Source organism: Aegilops tauschii, chromosome 2 (genome assembly GCF_002575655.3).
Source record: "Aegilops tauschii subsp. strangulata cultivar AL8/78 chromosome 2, Aet v6.0, whole genome shotgun sequence".
Taxonomy (NCBI): domain Eukaryota; kingdom Viridiplantae; phylum Streptophyta; class Magnoliopsida; order Poales; family Poaceae; genus Aegilops; species Aegilops tauschii.
In genome coordinates, this window is record NC_053036.3 from 596,235,180 (window position 1) to 596,247,575 (window position 12,396).

The window sequence follows — 12,396 nt, forward strand, 5'->3', positions numbered from 1 at the left end:
GCTGGGGTTTTTGTTTTTTTTGAAAGGGGGGGGGGTTGGGGGGTTAATTTAGGTGTTTCATATATTGTGTTAGCTAGCTAATTAATAGAGAGAAGTGTCCTCTCTTATCTCCGTGCTTGGTCGACGCTACGTACTATATACGTATGGAGAGGACTAGACACGCTAGCTAGTAAGCAAATGAAGGAAACAGAAGATCGTCATGAACATATGCATACAGAGAGAAGTGATATCGACCACCTCTCCTTCTCCGAGAGATTGGTCGAACAACAAGTTCTCGTATATCTATCTGACACTACCGGCTACATATATATACAATAATTATCTCTTACAATATAATCTCCTAATTAAACTGTAAGAACACAGGGTCCACATAGTATTCTCCGTTTTCAGCGATCACGTGGTCAAGGAAGAATGCCGCCAATTCCTCTTGAATTGCTCGCATACGATCTTCTGCTAGGAGTTCATCCCGCATCCGAAACATCTAATTTGAAGAAGGGGGTCAATACATATATATATGAATAAATGAAACTCGACACAAATGATGGTAATAAAATAAAATTGTGAATATTATTGCTTACGCACTTCATATTGTTCGTCAGAGTAGCCCCGCTCACAGGTCGTGTGGCGGATAGACTCGCAAACGTAGTATACACAGAAATCATTCCCTTGTTCCTGCCACAACCACTTTACAAGAAATAGAGGTCAATCTAACTGATAAGCAAGCATGCTAAATGGTATTGATGAAACTAGCGCTTGAATCACTAGGAGATGTGCGGAACATACTACTATAGTACTTACTTTCGGGTGTCTAAATTGCAGCTTCTTCGGCAGTCCCGGAGCTTTTGTGGTGAATTTTCTCCAAACCCTGCCAGACAAAGAAAACAATTACTTGATATCAGGAAATGAACAAAGTTGCTGATATGGTGGATAATGATCGATTTAACTTACTTCTCGAGCATTTGAGTCATGTCCGCATAGTCCTGGGGATCTTTTCGTCTCGAGTCTAAGACGGTTACTACTCCCTGCTCAAGCTTAATCTCTAGGAGAATATAGTGGAAGCTGCGCATGCATGCATAAGTCATCAGTTACATTACCATAACCTGGACTAATAAGGGAAACCGAATATGCACAAGACAGTAACACTTACTTGAAGTTGTAAGGAAAGAGTATTATATCTTTGTTTTGATTTAATACCAACGATCGTAGCAAGTTGGCCTCGGCTTCTTTGGCATGTTTTTCAACCGAATATGCATCTATGAGATTTGTGTTAATGAACCCAATATCACCGATTTGTCTTTTCTTCAATTCGGTGATCTTCAATCTGCATAATATAGTGAGGATAATTATAAATACATGCAATGAAAGAGCTGGCCTATATAGAGAGACTTAATGACAGAAGTAGTACTACTTACAGACAGTAGCAAGTGATCGTTGATTTATCGAGGGCCTTTTGATTGAAAAACTGGAAGAACTCCTCAAATGGAACATTCAGCAGTTCAATTCCAACGAGGTCATGCTCCGGTTTAACTCTCAGCGTCAAAGTATTCATCCCATCAGACTCTCTACAGGTTTTCATGTACCAATCATGTAATCTTCGCATCATCGTTGTTAGAGATCTTTCATCTTTGACGAGAGGCTTCCCGTAATGGTATTTGTGTTCGTCCACCTCCATGATTTCATAATGTACATCGTCGGGCAGGTAATCTCCAAGATTGCTATAACCGGCCACCATCCTCGGATCATTAGCGACGATGTCTTTAGACACCTTGAGCGGGGGGGCACGATTGGTTCGCTTGTTCGCCGAGCTGGGAAATTTTTTCCTAGCTCGTCGTTCTTTTAACCTTTGATCACTGACAGTACTTCCTAACCGCTCCGCTTCGACAAATGTCTTTGCAATAATGCGCTCATAGTTGCCTTTCGGCGGAGACTTTGGTGGTTTTGTCAGGGCATCCAGAGTGCGCTTCGCTTTCACCGGATCTACCTTCTCCTCCGAAGGTGGATGTTTCTTTGCTTTCACCCCTTCAAAGAAGTTCTTCAATTCAGCTCGCACGATCTTCGCGTTCTCCTCCTCGGTCCTCTCGTATGGTAACTTCTCTGGAGTCTTCAGAGAAGGACCAAATCTGTATTGCCTCCCGCCTCTGGCAGCTATACTGCTAGACGCCGGCAGAGCAGACGGAGCGGCTGCAGCTGTCTTCTTTCCATGCTTACGAGGCGGAGGAGAAGGACTATGACGCACCGGAGCAGCCGGAGCGGCGGCGGGTCTCTTCCGCCCTTGCTGACGAGGCGGAGAAGGAGGAGGCTGGCTGCTCTGGCACGCCGGCGCGGGCGGAGAAGGAGGCGGAGTGCCGCCACGCGCCGGAGAAGGAGGCTGATGAGTGCCCTGATCACTCGCCGAAGGAGGAGGCGGAGTGCCGCCACGCGCCGGAGAAGGAGGCTGAGTGCCCTGATCACTCGCCGGAGGAGGAGGCGGCAGTGGAGTGCCCTTACTCGCCGGAGGCGTCCAGTTTGGAAGGTTAATGAGCTCCTTCCGCCATAGGCACGGAGTCTTCAGAGCTAAACCCAGCCAAGTCTCCCCTTCACCGGTAGGGTGGTCAAGCTGGAGGTCCTCAAATCCCTCCGTTATTTCATCCACCATCACCCTAGCATATCCTTCTGGAATCGGCCGGCAGTGGTAGGTTGCGCCGGGTTCAGGAGGTAAAACAGAGCCAACAGCCGCCTTGACTTTGAAGTTCTGCCATTCCGCCATAAGGTGGCAATGTTGAGACTCCGTGATAGCATCCACGGGGTAGCTAGAAGGAGCCGTCAAGACATGCTCCGGCTGAAGCAGCTCAGTGGAAGCCGCGCTGCTTCTCCGCTGAGATGGCGGGGTAGTTTCGGCATGTCGATTGCCGTCTCATTCCTCTAGCGCTTGAACCCTTTCGTGCAGCTTCTGAATTTGGGTCTGCTCCATTTTTTCCTCCTCTCCTGGCTTTTGTAACCGCCTGCGTCCGGAAAACCAGCCTTCCACGGAACGGAGCCTGGCGTGCCTCGTGTCCGTCCAGGGTGCTCAGGATTCCCGAGGGCCATTGTGAGCTCGTCGTTCTCTCTGTCTGGAACGAACGTCCCTTCCTGGGCTGCATCGATATATTGCTGAATCTTCTTGACTGGTATTCTCAAAAGCTCGTTCGTCCAAACGTACCTCCCTGATACAGGGTCCAAGGTTCCGCCAGCCCCGAAGAACCAAGTCCGGCAACGGTCTGTCCAGTTCATTGTCTGTGGTTCGATCCCTTTTTCAAGCAGATCATTCTCAGCCTTGGCCCACTTAGGCCGGGCTTTGAGGTAGCCACCTGACCCCGTGCGATGGTGAAGCTTCTTCTTCGCAGCATTCTTCTTGTTTGTCGCTGACATCTTCTTACTCTTTTCCGATGTCTTGTGGGCCACAAATGCGGGCCAGTGATCTCTGATCTTCTCATACCAGCCGATGAATTCTGGTGTCTCTTCTTTGTCGACAAACGTTTTCAGCTCATTCTTCCACCTCCTGAATAGGTCTGCCATCTTCTTAAGAGCATGAGACTTGATTAATTGCTCTTTAACTGGCTTCTCCGGATCCTCCTCTGGCGGTAGGGTGAAATTTGCCTTCAGCTCAGTCCAAAGATCATCTTTCTGCATATCATTGACATAAGACACCTCAGGGTCTTCCTTCTTAGGCTTATACCATTGATGGATGCTGATCGGGATCTTGTCCCTAACTAGAACCTCGCACTGAGCAGCAAACGCATCCTTTGTCCGGATGGGTTCAATCGGTTGGCCGTCGCGCGCGATTGCTGTGATCTCAAACCTTTCATCCGAGCGCAACTTTCTCTTCGGGCCTCGTCTCTTTACCGAAGTTGTGCTCGATCCGGAGGGCTAGAAAAAAGAAGAAAGATGAGTGTTAATTAATATGTGTACATACCAAAACAATGAATGCATCAATTAGCTAGTCAGCACAGGCTTAACTAATATATTTACCTGGCCGGACTCTGTTCGGTCACCGGAGCCGTCACCACGGGCTCCTTCTTGCACCAGCATTGGGTCACCGGAGCCATCATAATCATGTCTTTCCTCCTCCACTCTTCGATCACCGTAGCCTGCTTCTTCACCCTGTTCTTCCAAGATACGACAAGATATCACCTCCGGCTAAGATTATGTCCCCCAACACCTCTTCTGCTTGCTCGTCTCGTCCGTGCTCCATTGTTTCTGCAAATATTACAACATGGCAATTATTACACAAACATGACAGCAGGTGGATATATTAGTGCAAACGTATACCTAGCTTATTCCGGGTTTGGGGTGGCCTCGGCAACGCTTCAAGGGTAGGGGCGCGGCGGGAGGGGGTAGGAGACCGACATCGTTTTTTTCTAGGGTTTGGGTGTCCTCGAGAGTTTTGGTCGAGCGAGAGGGCCGGGGGGTGCTCCCGTGGTATAAGTTATCACGGTCGAGAGGGGGTATAAATATCAACCGTCCATCATGTCGAAGTTATCTGGGAGGGAGTTATATATATCGACAACGACGACATACATACATGGGGAAATAATGTTATCGGGGAGGGGGTATATCGAACCCCCCCCCCCACATGTTGAAGTTATCGGGAGGGGGTTATATCGACAACGACGACATAAGTACATGGGAAAATAATATTATCGGGGAGGGGGTATATCGACCCCCCTCGTGTTGAAGTTATCGGGAGAGGGGTATATCGACGACGACAGACCCGATAAAACATAAGAAAACGAAGAAGAAATAAAAAGAGGAGAAGAAGAAAAGGAATAGAGGAGAAGATCGAAGAAAAAAAAAAGAAGAAGAAAAAAGAGGAGAAGAAGAAAGGAATAGAAGAGAAGAAGAAAAAATAGAAAAATTCTATTTTTTCTTCTTCTCTTCTATTCCTTTCTTCTTCTCCTCTTCTTTTTCTTCTTTTTTCCTCTTCTTATTTATTTCTCCTCTTCTTCCTCTCCTCTTCTTATCCTTTCTTCCTCTTCTTATTTTCCTTTTTCCTCTCATTCATAAAAAAATGTTCAAATAGAAAATTTCGAAAAAAAGTAAAGGTTTTGCCTAATGCATTGTTCATATTTCATCATGTTCTATGAACAAAAAAACATCATATTTCATCCACATCCATGCATACATCATATATGTGATCATCTATGAAAAAAACATCATATTCTATAAAAAAATCATTACATATATATATGAACAAAAACAATTATGATAACAAGCATATATATCATCATATATATAAAAAAACAAGCATATATATGAAAAATGCTAGGGAGGGCGCCGGCCGGACCAAGGTGAGGAGGACCGCGGGGTCGGCGGCGAGGATGGCGATGGGGCAGTGGGCGCGCGCTCGGGGTAGGGGGCGACGGCAGCGAAGGGCGGGGCAGGGCGACGGCGACGACGGGGACGGGCCAGAGCGGCGCGCGTCGGGGCAGGGGCGCGGCTGACGGCGAGGGCGCGGGCAACGGCGGGCGACGGCGAGGGCGCGGGCGACGGCGACGACGGGCATGGGCGACGGCGACGACGGGGGCGGCGGGCGGCGTCGGGGCAGCCTGGCGGCGTCGGGGCGGCGGGCGGCGTCGGGGCAGCCTGGCGGCGTCGGCGTCGTCGGGGCGGCAACTGCTAGGTGAGAGTGAAAATTTCCTAAGTGTGAACTTATATAGCAAAGTCTTTAGTCCCAGTTCGTGGCATCAACCGGGACTAAAGGTGGGCATTAGTTCCGGTTGGTGCCACCAACCGGGACCAAAGCCCTCTTTTCAGGCTTTGGTCCCGGTTGGTGGCACCAACCAGGACTAAAGGGTCGCATTGGTCCCGGTTGGTGGCACAAACCGGTACGCATGCCCCCCTTTAGTCCCGGTTGGTGGCACCAACCGGGACCAAAGGCCTTGTGCTGCCCCGCGTCAAAAGTTTAGTCCCACCTCGCTAGCTGAGAGAGAGCCGCACCTGTTTATAAGGTGCGGTGCGCCTGAGCTGTCGAGCTCCTCTCTAAAGCAGGCTTACGGGCCTAACCTCTCTGTACATGCCTGTGGGTCTACTGGGCCTTCTGCGGGCCTGAATCCTGGCCCATGGATGGGTTTCTAGTCGTATTCAGGCCGTGGTGGCCCAGTAGGTGGCATAATTTTTATTTTTTGCCTGTTTTTTTGTTTTCTTTTTTGCTTTATTTATTTTGTTTTGTTTCTACTTACAACAAAAACTTATTTATTTTATTTTATTTTGTTTCTAATTACTTATTTATTTTACTTTATGATAATTCTTTTTGCTATTAAAGTTTCTAACAAAAAAAGTTCTTTATGAAAATTATTTTTGCTTTCAATGATTTTGAACAGAAAATACTTCGATAATTTTAGTTGCATCAATTTTATATAATTTTAGTTTCAATAATACTAGAGGTTGCTTATAATGTTTTGAACAGAAAATACTTTGATAATTTTAGTTTCATAAATTTTATTTATGTTATTAAAGTTTATTTTATTTTGTTTCTACTTATATATTTTATTAAAGTTTATATTATTTTGTTTCTAATTACTTATTTATTTTATTTGTTATTTTTCATGCACCATTTTTCATGCATTTACTGATTATTTTGAGCTATAAGACCCTAAAATTGAAAAGCATTTCAAATGAACTCTGAAAAGGTTGAAAGTTGGCATGGTATCATCATTTCATCCACATAGCATGTGCAAGAAAGTTGAGAGGGTTACGGCAAAAACTAGATGCACTTCGTGTACAAAACGGACAATCTCTTTCGAAGTATCAGGATTTCATACGGAAACTCGTCTGTTACAAAGGGATTTCATTTTTTTAAACTTATTTGAACTCCTGACTTTTTGTGTGTTCAAAATGCACCATTCAAAGCCACATCTCATCAATTTTCAACCCTTTCTGACTTCATTTGTTATTTTTCATGCATTTACTAATTATTTTGAGCTATAAGACCCTAAATATGAAAAGCATTTCAAATGAACTCTGAAAAGGTTGAAAGTTGGCATGGTATCATCATTTCATCCACATAGCATGTGCAAGAAAGTTGAGAGGGTTACGGCAAAACTAGATGCACTTCGTGTACAAAACGGACAATGGTATCATACTCGTCTGTTACAAAGTTGGCATGGTATCATCATAATAGTTGCGGGAGTAAGTCTTCACTTTTTCTTCGCTTGTGTCATTTGCTTATTGCGCCGTAACCATGGATAATCTTCATCATTTATCAGGATGCTTGGGTCAGCCTTGACTTTGAAGGGAGGAATTTCATGAAACTTTTCATAATCTTCAGACATGTCTGTCTTGCCCTCCACTCCCACAATGTCCCTTTTTCCTGAAAGAACTATGTGGCGCTTTGGCTCATCGTATGATGTATTCGCTTCCTTATCTTTTCTTTTTCTCGGTCTGGTAGACATGTCCTTCACATAGATAACCTGTGCCACATCATTGGCTAGGACGAACGGTTCGTCAGTGTACCCAAGATTGTTCAGATCCACTGTTGTCATTCCGTACTGTGGGTCTACCTGTACCCCGCCTCCTGACAGATTGACCCATTTGCACTTAAACAAAGGGACCTTAAAATCATGTCCGTAGTCAAGTTCCCATATGTCCATTATGTAACCATAATATGTGTCCTTTCCCCTCTCGGTTGCTGCATCAAAGCGGACACCGCTGTTTTGGTTGGTGCTCTTTTGATCTTGGGCGATCGTGTAAAATGTATTCCCATTTATCTCGTATCCTTTGTAAGTCAATACAGTCAAAGATGGTCCCCTGGACAACGAGTACAACTCATCATAAACAGTGGTGTCACCTCTGAGACGTGTTTCCAACCAACTGCTGAAAGTCCTGATGTGTTCACATGTAATCCAGTCGTCACACTGCTCCGGGTGTTTGGAGCGCAGACTGTTCTTGTGTTCATCGACATACGGGGTCACCAAGGTAGAATTTTGTAGAACTGTGTAGTGTGCTTGAGACCAAGAATATCCGTCCCTGCATATTATTGAGTCCCCTCCAAGCGTGCCTTTTCCAGTCAGTCTCCCCTCATACCGCGATTTAGGGAGACCTATCTTCTTAAGGAGGAATGAAGTCAACACAAAACCCAATGACATCCTCTGTTTGATGGCCCATGGAGATGCTTCCTTCTGGCCTAGCGCGGTTACGGACATATTTCTTTAGGACTCCCATGAACCTCTCAAAGGGGAACATATTGTGTAGAAATACGGGCCCCAGAATGACAATCTCGTCGACTAGATGAACTAGGACGTGCGTCATGATATTGAAGAAGGATGGTGGGAACACCAGCTCGAAACTGACAAGACATTGCGCCACATCACTCCTTAGCCTTGGTATGATTTCTGGATCGATCACCTTCTGAGAGATTGCATTGAGGAATGCACATAGCTTCACAATGGCTAATCGGACATTTTCCGGTAGAAGCCCCCTCAATGCAACCGGAAGCAGTTGCATCATAATCACGTGGCAGTCATGAGACTTTAGGTTCTGGAACTTTTTCTCTGGCATATTTATTATTCCCTTTATATTCGACGAGAAGCCAGTCGGGACCTTCATACTGAGCAGGCATTCAAAGAAGATTTCTTTCTCTTCTTTCGTAAGAGCGTAGCTGGCAGGACATTCATACTGCTTCGGAGGCATGCCGTCTTTTTCGTGCAAACGTTGCAGGTCCTCCCGTGCCTCAGGTGTATCTTTTGTCTTCCCATACACGCCCAAGAAGCCTAGCAGGTTCACGCAAAGGTTCTTCGTCACGTGCATCACGCCGATTGAAGAGCGGACCTCTAGCTCTTTCTAGTAGGGTAGGTCCCAAAATATAGATTTCTTATTCCACATGGGTGCGTGTCCCTCAGCGTCATTCGGAACAGCTAGTCCGCCGGGACCCTTTCCAAAGATTACGTGTAAATCATTGACCATAGCAAGTACGTGATCACCGGTACGCATGGCGGGCTTCTTCCGGTGATCTGCCTCGCCTTTGAAATGCTTGCCTTTCTTTCGACATTGATGGTTGGTCGGAAGAAATCGACGATGGCCCAGGTACACATTCTTCCTGCATTTGTCCAGGTATATACTTTCAGTGGCATCTAAACAGTGCGTGCATGCGTGGTATTCCTTGTTTGTCTGTCCTGAAAGGTTACTGAGAGCGGGCCAATCGTTGATGGTTACAAACAGCAACGCGTGCAGGTTAAATTCCTCTTGTTTGTGCTCATCCCACGTACGTACACCGTTTCCATTCCACAGCTGTAAAAGTTCTTCAACTAATGGCCTTAGGTACACATCAATGTCGTTGCCGGGTTGCTTAGGGCCTTGGATGAGAACTGGCATCATAATGAACTTCTTACTGCACATCCAAGGAGGAAGGTTATACATACATAGAGTCACGGGCCAGGTGCTGTGATTGCTGCTCTGCTCCCCAAAAGGATTAATGCCATCCGCGCTTAAACCAAACCATACGTTCCTTGGGTCAGCTGCAAACTCAGCCCAGTACTTTCTCTCGATTTTTCTCCACTGCGACCCGTCAGCGGGTGCTCTCAACTTCCCGTCTTCTTACGGTCCTCACTGTGCCATCGCATCAACTTGGCATGCTCTTCGTTTCTGAACAGACGTTTCAACCGTGGTATTATAGGAGCATACCACATCACCTTCGCAGGAACCCTCTTCCTGGGGGGCTCGCCGTCAACATCACCAGGGTCATCTCGTCTGATCTTATACCGCAATGCACCGCATACCGGGCATGCGTTCAGATCCTTGTACGCACCGTGGTAGAGGATGCAGTCATTAGGGCATGCATGTATCTTATGCACCTCCAATCCTAGAGGGCATACGACCTTCTTTGCTTCGTATGTACTGTCGGGCAATTCGTTATCCTTTGGAAGCTTCTTCTTCAATATTTTCAATAGCTTCTCAAATCCTTTGTCAGGCACAGCATTCTCTGCCTTCCACTGCAGCAATTCCAGTACGGTACCGAGCTTTGTGTTGCCATCTTCGCAATTGGGGTACAACCCTTTTTTGTGATCCTCTAACATGCGATCGAACTTCAGCTTCTCCTTTTGACTTTCGCATTGCGTCCTTGCATCGACAATGACCCGACGGAGATCATCATCATCGGGCACTGGTTCCTCTTGATCTTCAGCAACTTCCCCCTTGCAGCATCATTGGGCACATCGTCTGGTTCCTCTTGATCTTCAGCAGCTTCCCCCGTTGCAGCATCACCGTATTCAGGGGGCACATAGTTGTCATCGTCCTCTTCTTCTTCGCCGTCTTCCATCATAACCCCTATTTCTCCGTGCCTCGTCCAAACATTATAGTGTGGCATGAAACCCTTGTAAAGCAGGTGGGTGTGAAGGATTTTCCGGTCAGAGTAAGACTTCGTATTCCCACATATAGGGCATGGACAACACATAAAACCATTCTGCTTGTTTGCCTCAGCCACTTCGAGAAAATCATGCACGCCCTTAATGTACTCGGAGGTGTGTCTGTCACCGTACATCCATTGCCGGTTCATCTGCGTGCATTATATATAATTAAGTGTGTCAAAAACCATTACAGAACATCATGAATAGATAATTAAGTGACCAAATTAATAGAAGTTCATCATCACATTAAAACCAAAGTACATACATAGTTCTCATCTAACAACATATATATAGCTCTCCAGAGCATCTAATTAATTAAATCATACATTGAAACTATGTAAAACATTTCAATGCGAAAACAAATGCGATCATAATCGCAACCAAGGTAACAATTGATCCAACGGCATAATGATACCAAGCCTCGGTATGAATGGCATATTTTCTAATCTTTCTAATCTTCAAGCGCATTGCATCCATCTTGATCTTGTGATCATCGACGACATCCGCAACATGCAACTCCAATATCATCTTCTCCTCCTCAATTTTTTTTATTTTTTCCTTCAAGTAATTGTTTTCTTCTTCAACTAAATTTAACCTCTCAACAATAGGGTCGGTTAGAATTTCCGGTTCAACCACCTCCTAGATAAATAAAATCTATGTCACGTTGGTCGGCATATTTGTCATAAACAATAAATGAACCAAATAGTTATAAAAAGATAATATATACCACATCCGAATCATAGACAGGACGAGGGCCGACGAGGGCGGATACCAAAACCATCGCACTATGTAATAAGAAGGAATAATAAAAGTAACAAAATTAGACAAGTATCTATCTAAAGTAAGAATTTTTTTTCTTTCAGAAAGAAGATAAGAACAAGAGGCTCACCACGGTGGTGCTGGCGACGAGATCGGCGCGGGCGATCGATGGCGGTGAAGACGGGGACGGGACGTGACGGACCGCTAAACCTAGACAAATCTCGGGGAAAATGGAGCTCAGAGGTCGAGTTTCGAGAGGAGAAAGATTAACTAGTGTGGCTCAGACATTTCATCGAACACCTCATGTGCATAGGAGGTGAGCTAGAGCACCCAAATGCCCTCCCCTCGCCGGCCAGAAAAAACAGAGCACTGTGGAGTGCTCTGCTGTGGCGATGGGGTATATATAGGCAACTCATTGGTCCCGGTTCGTGGCACCAGCCGGGACTAAAGGCCTTTGGTCCCGGTTGGTGCCACGAACCGGGACCAATGCTGTGACGCCCCCGGTTTGACCGTAAACTAATCATGCACGCAAATGTGTACGATCAAGATCAGGGACTCACGGGAAGGTATCACAACACAACTCTACAACATAAATAAGTCATTCAAGCATCATAATACAAGCCAGGGGCCTCGAGGGCTCGAATACAATTGCTTGATCATAGACGAGCCAGCGGAAGCAACAATATCTGAGTACAGACACAAGTTAAACAAGTTTGCCTTAAGAAGGCTAGCACAAAAGTAGCAACGATCGAAAAGGCAAGGCCTCCTGCCTGGGACCTCCTAACTACTCCTCGAAGCCGAACACCACGTAGAATCATCCTTGGGATCTCTAGCTCCTGGACTCCAGCATCTGGTTGCGACAATCAGGTATAGAAAGGGGAAAAGAGGGACAAAAGCAACCGTGAGTACTCATCCAAAGTACTCGCAAGCAAGGAGCTACACTACATATGCATGTGTATAAGTGTAAAGGGGCCATATCAGTGGGCTGAACTGCAGAATGCCAGAATAAGAGGGGGATAGCTAATCCTGTCGAAGACTACGCTTCTGGCAGCCTCCATCTTGCAGCATGTAGAAGAGAGTAGATTGAAGTCCTCCAAGTAGCATCGCATAGCATAATCCTACCCGGCGATCCCCTCCTCGTCGCCCTGTTAGAGAGCGATCACCGGGTTGTATCTGGCACTTGGAAGGGTGTATTTTACTCAGTATCCGGTTCTAGTTGTCATAAGGTCAAGGTACAACTCCGGGTCGTCCTTTTACCGAGGGACACGGCTATTCGAAT